Source organism: Typopeltis vanoorti, chromosome 7, assembly GCF_054136105.1.
Source record: "Typopeltis vanoorti isolate ZY-2024b chromosome 7, IOZ_Tvanoo_1.0, whole genome shotgun sequence".
Lineage (NCBI taxonomy): Eukaryota > Metazoa > Arthropoda > Arachnida > Uropygi > Thelyphonidae > Typopeltis > Typopeltis vanoorti.
The window spans coordinates 24397371-24411764 of record NC_143555.1 but is presented as its reverse complement, the minus strand read 5'-3'; the positions used below and the strand labels follow the sequence as shown (position 1 = coordinate 24411764).

The window sequence follows — 14394 nt, the reverse complement described above, 5'->3', positions numbered from 1 at the left end:
CATCCTTTTAGAGCTATGTCGAGTGTTTTGTCTCATGCTATTTTCTCAAGGAAAGAACATTTCAGTAGCTTTTGTGGTTCACTCATTATATTAATTTAATGGACACACAACACAGCACAAACCGATCTGAAATTAAATGAACTAAACTAATCATGCACTCAAGTCTTGTCCCTTATAAGTTAGTTTAGCCTGTCTGTTTCATTAAAATATAACATTCATGCAGACGATATCATAGGTATGTTTTCCCATCCTTCTCAATGTTGTCTTACTGTGATGTTACCCACATTTGTGACATCATCATGCAAAACTTATTCATGTCTATGTTATTCTGGGAAATTTTTACTATAGTAATATTATTGCACACATTTTTATTTTTTTTAAACCAATACACATATTTTTGAGCATTGAAAAAGCACAAAATCTTTCATTGTTTTCAGTAACATGAGTAAGTATACACTATATCTCCACATTTTGGACAATCAATATTGTTTTAATAAAGAACAGGTCTGCTTAATAATTTTGAAAACATTATCGATTTGATGTGTCTCAGCCTTTGACAAGCAATATTTGATAATTACATGTTGACTGTATTATCCAATCTCTTTGTCTACAGAAAGACAACCAACATCCTATTTCAGTTTCTGGTTGTATTTAATTAACTTCTGCTTTTTTAACTTTTTCAGGTAATTCACTTTACCTACAAGGTGGTTTTTTCAAAGTATATCTCACAATAATTCAATGTGAAATAATACAAATTTCTTTAGGAAATAAAGTTGTTTTAACCCTAAATAAATTGTGCATCTATAATGCCACTCATTACCGAAATTTTTTTTTGTTGTTGTTGTTTTGCCATCTGTATTTGAATGCTTTTCTATATCCTTCATCCATGTTATGTTATGTAGTTTTTCCAACACAAATAAAGTAGTTATTTATTATTATTACTTCAATTGGATATTAAATCTGGTATTATACATTTCATGCTAAATCCTCTGTTAAAACTCCCAAACATTATATTTTTGACTACCTTCATCTTATCCTTAGGACATTAGTCACCACAATCATGTCTTATATGTGCTTGTGGTGACTAAAGGGAAATGAATGATTACAAACATTACAAATATATCTAGTGATGTCTTAATGGATATCAACGTTGCTTCCCCTTTCATGTTCACTGAATTAATTTCACTGGAGTGAGTGCAAACATATGGCACAATGATTTCATAATTTTCAATCGTAAATTTTTAATTAATTAGAAATCTCTACGTTTTGAATAATCTTTTATTATTTATTAACTGACCATTACTAGTATAATAATGTAAGCTTAATTCTAATAATAGGGTAGTTTGTCAGAATATTAATGGGATAACACATCGCAATTTTGGAACAGTTTTAATCAGTAGGATTCACCATAGAGGAATCTACTTTTGTGACTTTAAACTTAATAAGTCTGTGAAAACTACTAATATGGTAACAATGCATAAGGTGAATTTTGCAACAAAAATGTATGAATATGTAATATTTAAAAAAAATTGTTTTGTCTTGTTAATGGAATGTCCAAAAGATCAATAACTTATGTACACTGTCATATTGTATTTTATGATTGAAAAGGGGATTGAATAGTAAAAATTATATATATATATATATATATATATATATATATATTATTATTATTATTATTATTATTATTATTATGATAATTCATTTTACTTAGACGGAAATATTATTAAAAAGTTTTAATGACTGATACTGAGAAATAAAGAGATGACATGGTATATTTGAAAAGATGCTACTAGTTTACTCATTTCATTGAATTGATCAACATCTTCAAGGTATCACAATCAAAGAAATATATAAAAAATTACAGAGACTTAAAATTGCATAAACAGAACAAGTACAAAAGACAGTAGCGTGCTTGAAAACAAAATGTGAGCTTGAGTTCCAAATAAACGTAGACTATGCACTGTCATGAGTGCGCCAATACTGAACAGAGGCAACATGTGCATCAGAGAGATTGAATCTTAGGCTGTTGTTGATATGTGAAGAATCTAGAGAAATTTCTCTAGTTTCGACAATCTTTCTCTCGAACTCATCATAGCACACATGGATGTTAGAAGTTTAAGTACAGTTCACAATGTGTTGGCAGCCTTTGTCTGAGTTAACTGAAAAGAGAATGTGGCTAGAGAGAGCACTGGCTCAAGTCCTGTTGTAGGAGATATCACTACGGTGTTCTTCCAAACGTAGAAGGATGGATTTAGCAGTCTGGCCATAGTACAGCTTTCCACAATCCCATAAAATATTGTTCACTCCTGGAAACTGAGTTGGAAGATGTTTCTCTTTAGGTTTATTAAGTATTGAATGAAGTTTTGGGAGCGTAGTAAAGCAAGTTCTGAAGTTAAACTTCTTGAGAATTTTTGCCAGTTTTGGTGAAAGAGAGCTGATGTAAGGCAAAGAGATGAAGGCTCTGGGGGAAGAGAGATCTGCAGAAGTAGTTGAGTGACTGGGGGGAAGAAATCTGTCAATTTTGTTAGAAGAGAAACCATTATTAATAATTTTTTTTTTTTAAGAAAAAGAGTTCATTTTCAATTTCTTCTTCTTTTGTAAGTAAAGACTTGGCTCAGTGAGCTAAGGTGGAAATAATACCAAATTTTTGTGGGGGATGGGAGGAAGCATGAAGATATCTATCATATATATATATATTAGAATTAACAAAGTTCACTTTCGAATAATTACATTTTTGAAGTGATACCAAAAACTGTTGATGGAGAAGACTTGCTGGTATTAAAAAATCATGCATATAAAATAGGAACAATTATGTATCTATTTACATGATCTATAATGATATAAAAACTTATCATCTAAGTTGGGTTGTATCCAGCTTTTGCATGGTTTCTGCAGTTTGGCAAGATTTTGAAGCCCTCGTCCATCACTTTCTGGAGGCAAAAGAAGAAAGCAGAAGAAGCAAAACAGATTGCTTTCTTTATGGGCTCATTTTAAGAAAAATAACGTCATGTGAGTTTATTCTTGATTTGGGTCTTATGTGTGATGCTCTCCAAGAACTTAGTGAAATGTCTAGATTTACAAGAGAGAAATATTTACTTTTACAAAGCAGAATGAAAGATAAGAATACAGTTCAACTTTTTAAAGAAAGAATTGAAAATCCTGGTACTGACTGCAGTATTTCTCTCCAATGTCAGAAGAACATGAAGTTCAAAGGGATTGAGCCCCACAAAAATGGAAGACACAGTCCTGCAATAAATTCATCTGCTTTCTATAAAAGGCTAAAAGAAGCTGTTGGAAAGTATCTGTTTGAAGGAGATGATGCTGATTTGCCTGAATGTGCTAAGATTTTAGATTCCAAGAATTGGCCAAAAAATCCTAGGAAGCATCTGTACATTGTGTATTGTATTACTGTATTGTAGAGTAAATTGTATACACACTGGTGGTCATCCATATAAATACAATTGATAAATATTTAGCTAGTTAATATATAACTGAAATTAAAAAGTTAGCACGCAAATTTTGCTTAAATGATAGAGAAGCAGTTCGTGGTTTCCGTGAATATCTTCAAGAAAATAAAGTCACTGACATACTACTTCCTCTAAAGCACACTTTGGGCACAATTGCAATATCTTCCAGTGAATATGAAACGGGTTTCTCTCAGATGAATCTTATAGTAAGTTCATCTAGGGCATCTCTTCCTGTACGGACAACTTCTACACTGATGTTCATCAGGATAGTAGGACCTCCTTTCACTCAGTTCAATCCTAGCAAACATGTGGACTGATGGCTGCTCTGAGGTCGAAATTCTGCAGTTGATACCAAAAGCAAGAAGCGATCCAGAGACGACGAGGGTATATGAGAGGATATTTTAAAAGTGTGCAAGTTGCTGTATTCACACACACACACACACACATATATATATATATATATATATATATATATACACACACACACACACATATATATATATATATATATATATATATATATATGAATTCATATATATATGAATTCTTATATAAAAAATTAGTTTGAATGACTATATACCGAGAATGAAAAAGAATAAGGTTTAATGTTAAGATACTACTAGTTTCGTTGAATAAATCAACTTCTTCAGGTATCACAGGCAAAGAATTATATAAAATAACAGAGACATGATAAAATTACATCAACAGATCTAGTATAAAAGATAATAGTACATTTTAAAACAGGAATGTGTGCTGGAGTTCCAATTGAAGTTATTATATAAAATAACAGAGACATGATAAAATTGCATCAACAGATCTAGTATAAAAGACAATAATACATTTAAAAACAGGAATGTGTGCTGGAGTTCCAATTGAAGTTGACTATGTGCGTGAGCTGTCACGAGTGCGACAATACTGGACAGTGGTGTCAGAAATATTGTAGCTAAGGTTGTTGTTAATGTGGGATGAATCGAGGGATATTTCTCTAGATTCGATAATCTTTCTTTCGAGTTCATCATAACACACATGGATATTAGAAGTTTGCGACCAGTCTACGAGGTGTTGGCGGCCTTCATCGCTTGTCTATCAACTCGGATGAAGGCCGCCAACACCTCGTAGACTGGCCGCAAACTTCTAACATCCATGTGTATTGTGATGAACTCGAAAGAAAGATTATCGAATCTAGAGAAAATATCCCGCGATTCATTTGACGTCACACACAATGACGTCAAATGGCAGTGACGTCACGTTTCCGCTGTCACTTCCCCCACCATTTACCCTACCTATTTGGTCAGAAGTGACCACCCTACTACTGACGAGGAATTCATATATATATATATATATATACGTGTGTGTATAAGATCTATACGCAATTATTCCGTAATAATAATTATTATTCTAATTGAATTATATGTACATATGAATTATAAATACAATGGATAAATATTTAGCTAGATAAAATGTATATTTATAAAAATATTAATGTACTGTGCATTTTGTACTGAATCTTCGTACTATACAGACAATATATGTACAAAAAATATGTTTCATTATGTATATATATGTAAATACTCTGTAACGCCGGACTGGTTGGCTGAGTGTTATTTATCAAACGATAAATAACTGGGTTAGTAATAAATAGTTTGAATTAACTATAAACCGTTTGAGTTAAAAAAAAAGAAAATCAGTCCTGTATGTCTTTATATGTTATTTCCTTATGACAATTATATTCCAAAATAATAACATGCAATAATAATTCAGTAGTATTTATTAGTATATTATACCGTTAATATTATTCAATATTTAACTGCAAGTGTATCGAAAAAATATGCTTATGTAGAAGAATGCGCATATAAATGAAGTTTGATTTTAACACAAAGAAGTTTTGGTCAAGTGCATACTCATATTACAGTTAACAGCTCGTAAAATAATAATAAAAAAAAATAGAATGAATATTACCTGAGAATTTGTCTCTTCTAAATCCATCATCGAACAGTAGGTGGTCCTGGAACTTTAAGACATTCATAACCTCAGAAATAATTCAGTCCCTCTTAATACTACAAAGATTTCCACTTCGCTTGTTCCAATAAGTTGGCCACTTTTACTTATTGCTACTTCGGTTCAAATACTCAACTAATTGTTAATAATTTAAAATTCCTGTATTGCAGATACCAAGAATTACTACAGGAAATTAAATAGGCTCTTCAAACGTATAACATCGTTTTGGCAAAAATAAAGATACTCTATGCTTTTGTGTCTGAATAACTAACTACGTAATTTGTTTTTCATGAAAACACCACTTAAGTATACTATTCTAGCTTCAATATTTATTACCCAGTCAACAGCGCATGAGCAGGTTTCTCAGTATTTACTTGGAATGAATGCACGAGCTCAGTTTTAATAACAAAGTGCGTGCAGGCCTGTCACAGCGTAAACGTTTCTTAAGCGTGTGCATTATGTAACGTTATTTAGGCGTTTAAATACATTAAATATATGCATGCACTTAAATATTTCAAAGGTAAATAAAATGTGGTTCATCTGAATAGTCAAAATTAAAGAAATACCCATATTTTGAAACAAACTCATAAAACTAAAGCATTTAATAAATGAGTGGGAATCACATAAATATTGGGGCTAACTTCTTAATTATTTAAAAGACAATATTTATATTTATATTTATTTATCTAGTTTAAATATTTTGCAGTTCTGCTGTAAACTGAATTTTTACAAGGTACGAAAATGCACTAAATGTTTAAACTAGATAAATAAATATAAATATTGTAACCGCAGACGCCCAAGATTAAGGTGGAAAGATCAACTTCATCTGGAGAGCAGGAACAGGACATAAAATGCATATACCTGAATTGCTCAGACGACGACGAGGATAAATAGTGTGTTTTAAATAATTAAGAAGATAGTCCCAATATTTATGTGATTCCCACTATTAATATTTTATAAATATTAAAATTTTCATTCTTATAAATATTTAACATAGCGACTAAGTTCCCTTCATCACTGTTGCATATAATGTATAATTCGTTTACAGTAAATGCTTATCAGTAAGAAAGAAAAAAAATCTCACCTTACTTTATATTTGGATAGAATTGGAGCTCACTTAGAAAGCCTTAAAATGCATAGTATTAATTACTAATAATAGTAATTTTTTATCTCGCTTTACTTGATATTTGGATGGAATTGGAGCTCACTTAGGAACACTTAAAATGTGCATAGATATTAATTACAGATAGTAGCAATTTTCACGAGAGAAATTCTAATTCGAATCCAAGTGACTTTGACGACACATGACCGTTACTGCACACACACACACACACACACACACACATACACTTATTTTAATACTGACAATACTAAGTGTAGATGCCCCTAAAAATTACACGTTATTCTTAAACTCGGAAAGAAAAATTAACAGTAACTCACAGCGCCACAATCTATCATGATAAGAAAATGGACTGCTTTTTAATAACAAAAATTAAAAATGTTATATTGCAATTCATATAAGGCCTATTATAATTAACATAAAGGTCATCCCATTTGCACATAGAGCACAAGAAACTAAAAAAAAGCGAAGTACAATTTTTTTCATTGTGTTGATTCAATATTGAGCAGCTAAAAACGGTATACTGATCAACATATTGCCTCGGCAAGGGTTTATAACTTTCGATTTCAGATTATTTTTCATAATTAGTGTTTCAAATTGCATGTCATTTTAATCAATTATTTATTTTAAAGGATGACGATTAAATATTTTCAGTGGTCATTCTGGTTTGTTTTGAACTTTCAAAAGCTAATATGAGCACAAGTCTTACAAGTGGAGATTATGTTGTCAATATTTTACTACATTGGAGTATTTTTGTAGAGTAAATAGAGGCATTTACAATTGTGAAATAATTTTTTTTCTGAACAGCGCATACATAATTAACAAAATAACGTTACTTACAAGTTATTATTATTATTTGTATTTCTTTGTGAATTTGGTATGGTATCAGTTAATATTTATTTATGTTAATTTAATTACACGTTCTTTTAAATTCGTTTCCTTTGTGCACTGTTCGGTTATTTTTCTACACCACAAACATTTTTTCCCCACACAATAAAATGCAGTTTTTATTACATAAAATAAACTATGCTTATTATAACGACAGTGCAACATCTTCTTAACATTGAATAAAAGAAATAAAACATGTTTTTTTTTGTTGTTTGTTTGTGTGTGTGTGTGTGTGTGTGTGTGTGTGTGTGTGTGTGTGTGTGTGTGTGTGTGTGTGTGTGTGTGTGTGTGTGTTAATTCAAAAGGGAACACATTTGCGAACTTTTATTCATGGAAGCATTACTTTTTATGTGATTAAATTAATTTATCAATAAATTAGCTTATTCCTGTTTTCATTAGAAAAATTCCAATATCGCTTGCTATCTTTAGATTGAAAGTAAATGCAAATATAAAAGTCAAAAACTCCAGAGCATCCAGAGAACACGGAGCATTCAAATTAATTATGCAGCGTGGTGCAAAATAATAATAAAAAAAAGGGGTTTATAAACAACCTTCAGCAAGATCTTGGAATTGAAAGGCATCATAGAACCAAAAACAAGGTATGTACAAAATTTTTTCCACCTCTTTTATTCTGCCATATTACCTTCTATACTTACCCATAATAATGCCCTAAAAAAAAATATATATATATATATTTTTTTTCCCTTAGTATTTCCCCCAATGCAAAGCACATCCCGCTTGCGGAGATGTATGATGCTATGCATTAAAGGCAAGGGCCACTACCCAGACCGGTTTCGACCTTTATTGAGGTCTCGTCACTGGGAGTCGGACCCATAAATGTCAAGGTTGAAGTGATGCAGAGCTTATAGATTTTACTCATGATGATCTACATCCACAACTGTAGGTGGAATTGGAATCTTAGTCGAATAAAATATTGACGAAGGTTGATCAAGTGCTCGAAATGGGCACCCTGTCTTTCAAGGCAGGTTTCGTAGCGCTTAAGAAGGTTCTCTGTCATCTTACGGAAAAGGGGTGGGATATCTGCTTGATATATCGTGTAATTTTATTCCTTAGTTCAACAAGGTTTGAAGGCTTCATGGTGGAATACCATTCATTCAACATACCCCCTAAACGAAGGCATCAAGTGATGAGGGATCAGGAGACCGTGAAGGGTACAGTAATTCTGTAAACCTCGAAACGTGCCTTCAGAGGAAGTCTTCTATATATAGTCTCTAGAACCAGGTGATGTGTGACATGTTGCTCTGTGCTGTTTGAATATCTGTGCACGAAATGGAATATTTTTTGCACGACACATGCAATTTAAATCCTGAATGAACGGAACCAACACATTCTTGACGTAGTTCGTTATTCAAGGTCATGGTTACACCATACTCTTCAATGAAGCATTGCCCAATTATGCCATGGCCGGAAACCGCACACCATGCGGTGACCTTCTCGTTGTGACAAATTCAGGTCTCGAAAGAAACCAGTATGTTCATCTATTTACATGACCGCTTAGATGGAAATGCACCGAGAACCAGATATTATGGAGGAAGGATGGATCTTCATAGACATTGGCCAGCACGTGCTCACAGTATTCCTGTCGTTCAGCATAACCCGCTACTGTTAAACACTGACCCACCTGCATGACGTACGAAAAATTATAAAGCGCGCTTAACCCTGCGGAGGTCGCGGTTGAAAAAATTGCAGCGCAGGTCGCGTGTATCTGAGAGATACATTCATTACTATTATGTGTTAAAATGTGATAAAACTTAGAAGAAAAAAAAAACACTGCAAATATAATACATGATGGTTTATTTATTTTCAGTTACGATCTAGAAATTATTGAACAAACAAACAAAGAAAAAAACTAAACCAATGCTATACTGACATCGGAGGTCGCGATATCTGTCAGATACAATTTACTATCAAATATCACTTTCACTTTCGGATTCGAGTAACATTCGCTTAATCTTTTCAACATCTCATGGTCGATATATTTTTCCAGCCATTTTCAAGAGTAAATTTACTATGAAATATCATAAATCTTTACATAACACTTTACATAATACATTAAACCAAAACTGACCGCATAAACAGTGTGGAATATGACTCGTAATATACGAATGCACAGCTACTCATGACCTCCAAGCTATTCACTGGATATGTGTAAAAACATTTATCTAAACAATTTGCATGTATCTGTCAGATCAGCTGCGACCTCCGCAGGGTTAAGGATTCTCTGTAGTGACTGCCTCGGTATCCCAAATTTTACAGCTATTCGGTGTTGACTGCGTTTCGATACTGTAACACTTGGTCCAGCACACATGCCCATGATTCTCATTTGTGTTAACAATTGGTGGTCTCCCTGAATGTCCTTTGCATTGCGGCAGAACACTCACAGTAGGTCGAAACCTCTCGATTAAAGCAATATTAACAGTAATGTTTGGGGCTTATGGAAACGACAAACAAACTGCTCACAAATGTGTCGTAGGTTTGGACCATTTGCTCTACCAACTTCGTATGGACCAAAATAATAAACTTCTTCAATAAACGTCCTTTCTTCCAACTTCAACACCATTGCTACAGGTAACTGTAATGGCGTAGATCTACACTTGCTCTTCTGTTAATGTGCTTGCATTAATAGACAAATTGCTTATCTCATAATGCGTGTACTGAAAGAGGTGTCGAAGTTCAGTAATGTTTTTTTTTTTTTTTTGCACCATAATTTATAAGCAAGGGTCAAAATTCTTAGTAGAAATCATTAATATGTACGCATTTATTATACATACATATCATAACGAATTAACTTATTAATATGGATAATGCATCCAAGTATTCTCGCTATGATGGTCCCATGGATTCTTCATTGTTATCTACTACTTCTTGAAATTCGTGATATGCACCTTGAAGCTTTGTACCGGATACTTTAAATAGAAGGGATTGAAATGTTCACATTTTTACTTTCCTGTCGACAATTTTCCTGCATATTCGTTTGCAATAGTTCTTTATAAACGGTAAATGTGTATTTTGTGATAATCAGTGGCGGCTCGTGGCTTGAAATCGTGCGGGTGCCGCAACTTTCGAAATATACATACACACTGTAAGCACACTGTATACGTGTTTGGATAAAATATCAAAATTATGATAAAATTAAAAAAATAAATAAACATGAAACAATATTGTTTATTGTTGATAAAATTATAGTTTGGTATCATTCAAAATTACTTAAAAATAAAATATATTCTTCTTGTTTTGTTTCATGAAAAAATATTTTTATTATCGATAAAATTATACAGTTTAGTATAATTCAAAATTACTTAAAAAATAAAATTCATTGTCATAACGCCATTAATATTCTAAAATAAAAACTATAACAAATGTTATGTCTTTAATTGTGATATCCAAATATTTAAAGAGACGGAGTAAACACGATAAGCACTACGAACACTCCACTATTGTCGCATACTGCATATAAAGAACTGGAACTGCGCGACGGACAGTGGCGCATTACGCTAATAGCTCTCATCTCACTACGACGTGCATATGCTTGCGCGCGTAGGAATATGACACTATGGTAAACACAGTGCTGCCAGCGTTGTTCGCCCACATAAGTGCTACAAGATGGATTTTTATTATTTTTTATGCAAAATAAGGGAATTGTATAGGATTGTTGATGATAAAATTAAATATTACAAGCAAATAGATACAAAATTAATAACAGAGAACTCACGTACAAAGATTATTTAATAGTATAATTTTCGCCTGTGTCACAGGCATCTTCAGTAGATTTTAAGCTCAAATTAAACAATGACAATTCCAAAAAGCGCCACCTAAGTAGCTGGTGCAAGATAAATAAAAAGTCAATAAATTTCCTAACAATTAAAAAATATATATATATAATAAAAAGTTAGGAAAGATTAGCTGATTTATAAAGTACTATCTCCCATAAAGGGAATAGACATAAGCCGTCGGATCTGTTTAAGTTAGGAGAATGAAGTAAAGTTTCACATGTTTCTTTACAAAGGCATTCCATGAGGAACCGACTTTTGTGAAGGACTCTTGTCTTTCTCCAATGAACTCTGTCTAGTGCAGATGGCATGTTCTGCAAGTCCAGACTTTTCAGGTTTAAAGTATTCAATATAAGATTAGTGTTCTTCTAGCCGAATAGAGGCAGATCTTCCTGTTTGTCCGAAATAAGATAATCCGCAAGAGCAAGGAATCTGGTAGACGCCTGGATAATTAAGGTATGGAAGATTGTACTTAGGAGAAGTGAGAAAAGTGGAGATTTTTCTAAACGGTCGAAAGGCAACAAAAATATTCAGTGGTTTTAAAACTTTTGCTATACATTCACTAATGCCTTACATAAGGGATATGAATGCGCGTTATTTAGTCTGTATTTGAAGAGGAAGATATATTAAAACTACTCAAAGCTCTTTTAATGAAGCAATTCTTATAACCATTAGATAGAAAGGAAGAGGTTATATATTGCAGTTCTTTCTGTATAAGATCGTCTGAAGAACAAAAGCAGTGGGCCCGATGAACCAGTGTTTTAATAGGTTATTCCTACCTGTTGTAAAACAAAAGAAGTTTTTAGGTCCCCAAAAGCTCATTGGATCTACTTAAAATCTAGTAAATCTCTTTTAAATAATCAGTTAAAAGAAGCTAAAAAATCTCTTGCCCTCTTAAATAGAAATTATGGACATCAAAAACGCTCTAGAATCTGTTAACGGTTGAAACTTTTAATACTATACTGCGCGTATCTTCGAATTCTTACCTAAAAGTCTTTAATCATTCTCGTGACAAGCTAAAACGCAAATTTGAATCACTGGTCTGCCTACCTAGATCCAGTAATAATGCTATTGATATAGATAAAGTAGTTATAAATGTTTCCTGACGTCCACTAACAGACTGTGAACGTTTTGTTTTATCAAAAGGACATGATTTCGCCGTTACGTCGAATAAGGTTCCCTTTATGGATTTTTTCAAAAAACAGCCAACAGGTTACGTTTTGAATGTGCAAAAATTCTCTTTAATGCCAAGCCTCCTTGTCCTAATCTTTCTTACTCTGAGTTTAAAGCATTGAAATCACTGAAGAACAACCATAATTTAATTATTACGAAAGCGAACAAAGGGAAGGCTAATAGGAAGATAGGATGATTCAAGATAGGAAGGAATAAGGGAAAAAAATGTCTCTATTACTTCGCGACTATTCAATTTATAGGCCTCTTACATCGGATCCTACCGGGAGTCAATTGAAGTGACTTAATTCTCTTATAGATAATGTACCTACATGGAATGAAGATCAAAATAAAAAACTTAAAACCTTCTTCGGTCGTCCACCTAGATTGGATGGTCTTCCCAAAGTTCATAAACCAGGCATTCCGTTGAGACCAGTCGTAGATTGTATAGGTTGCCCCAGTTACAAAATCTCAAAATTTGTATCAAATTTACTCTCCTCTTCAACTAGAAGAACTGATACTTATATAAAAAAATACTTCGGATTTAAAAAATAAAATTTCAGATCTTCATTTTGACGTTTCTGATATCATGATCAGTTTAGATGTTGTTTCTTTATTTACAAATTTGCCTCTTTCTGAAAGCATAGAATTTCTGCAACAGGAATTTCCTTCAGACATTGTAAAATTATTTGATTTTGTAATACATTCTAGTTATTTTTCCTTTAAAAATAAGTTGTATCAACAAATTGAATGAACAGCAATGGGCAATCCTCTTTCTCCTGCTATCTCCAATTTCTTTATGGAACATTTTGAACAACGTATCTTTGACAACATTTCTCCCAGACCTACTCATTGGTTCAGATATGTCGATGACATTTTTGCTATATAGAATTGCTCTTCTGATGAACTTCTTCTGTTGAAGTTCATCAGAAGAGCCATTCCTTTCAATATTAAACGCACTTTATCCTAGGATCCAGTTTACCCTAGAAGTAGAATCAAATAAGCAGTTAGCCTTTTTAGACCTTCTAATTCTTCGTCAACCAGATGATAACCTACATTGCTCAGTCTACAGAAAGAAGACTGACTACATATACAGGCCATTATATCCATGCTGAATCTCATCACCATCCCAGTCAAAAGGCAGGAACTATTAAAACACTGGTTCATCGGGCCCACTCCTTTTGTTCTTCAGACGAACTTTTACAGAAAGAAATGCAATATATAACTTCTTCCTTTCTATCTAATGGTTATAAGAATTGCTTCATTAAAAGAGCTTTGAGAAGTTTTAATATGTCTTCCTCTTCAAATACAGAAGAAATAACGCGCATTCCTTGTACGTCAGGGATACCCTGATGTACAAGGCATTAGTGAATGTATAGCATAAGTTTTAAAACCACTGAATATTTTTGTTGCCTTTCGACCGTTTAGAAAATCTCCACCTTTCTCACTTCTCCTAAGGAAAGCTTCCACACCTTAATCCACAAGAGCAAGGAATCAGGTGTCTATCAGATTCCTTGCTCTTGTGGATTATCTTATTTCGGACAAGCAGGAAGATCTGCCTCTATTCGGCTAGAAGAACACCAATCTTATATTGAATACTTCAAATCTGAAAAGTCTGGACTTGCAGAACATGCCATCTTCACTAGACATAGAGTTCACTGGAGAAAGACAAGAGTCCTTCACCAAAGTCGGTTCCTTATGGAACCTTTATAAAGAAACATGTGAAACTTTACTTCATTCTCCTAACTTAAACAGATCCGACGGCTTATGTCTATCCCCGTTATGGGAGATAGTACTTTATAAATCAGCTAATCTTTCCTAAGTTTTTATTGTATACTTTTTTTTTGTTAGAAAATGTATTGACCTTTTTAATTATCTTATACTAGCTACTTAGGTGGCTCTTTTCGGAATTGTCAGTATTGTTTAATTTGAGCGTAAAACGTACTGAAGATGCCGAAAA

General features: G+C 33.0%; 1 protein-coding gene across 8 annotated transcripts in view; it reads right to left on the bottom strand.

The window, feature by feature from the left end:
• The window catches only part of LOC150104529 (lachesin-like), a 1086504-nt gene extending 1080760 nt beyond the window's left edge, over window positions 1-5744 (bottom strand). For all 8 annotated transcript variants that reach the window (XM_090395729.1, XM_090395728.1, XM_090395732.1 and 5 more), the window contains exon 1: window positions 5427-5744. The gene's annotated coding sequence lies outside the window, so the exon portion shown is untranslated. The remainder of the gene's footprint in view (window positions 1-5426) is intronic.
• Between the last annotated feature and the right edge of the window lie 8650 nt (window positions 5745-14394).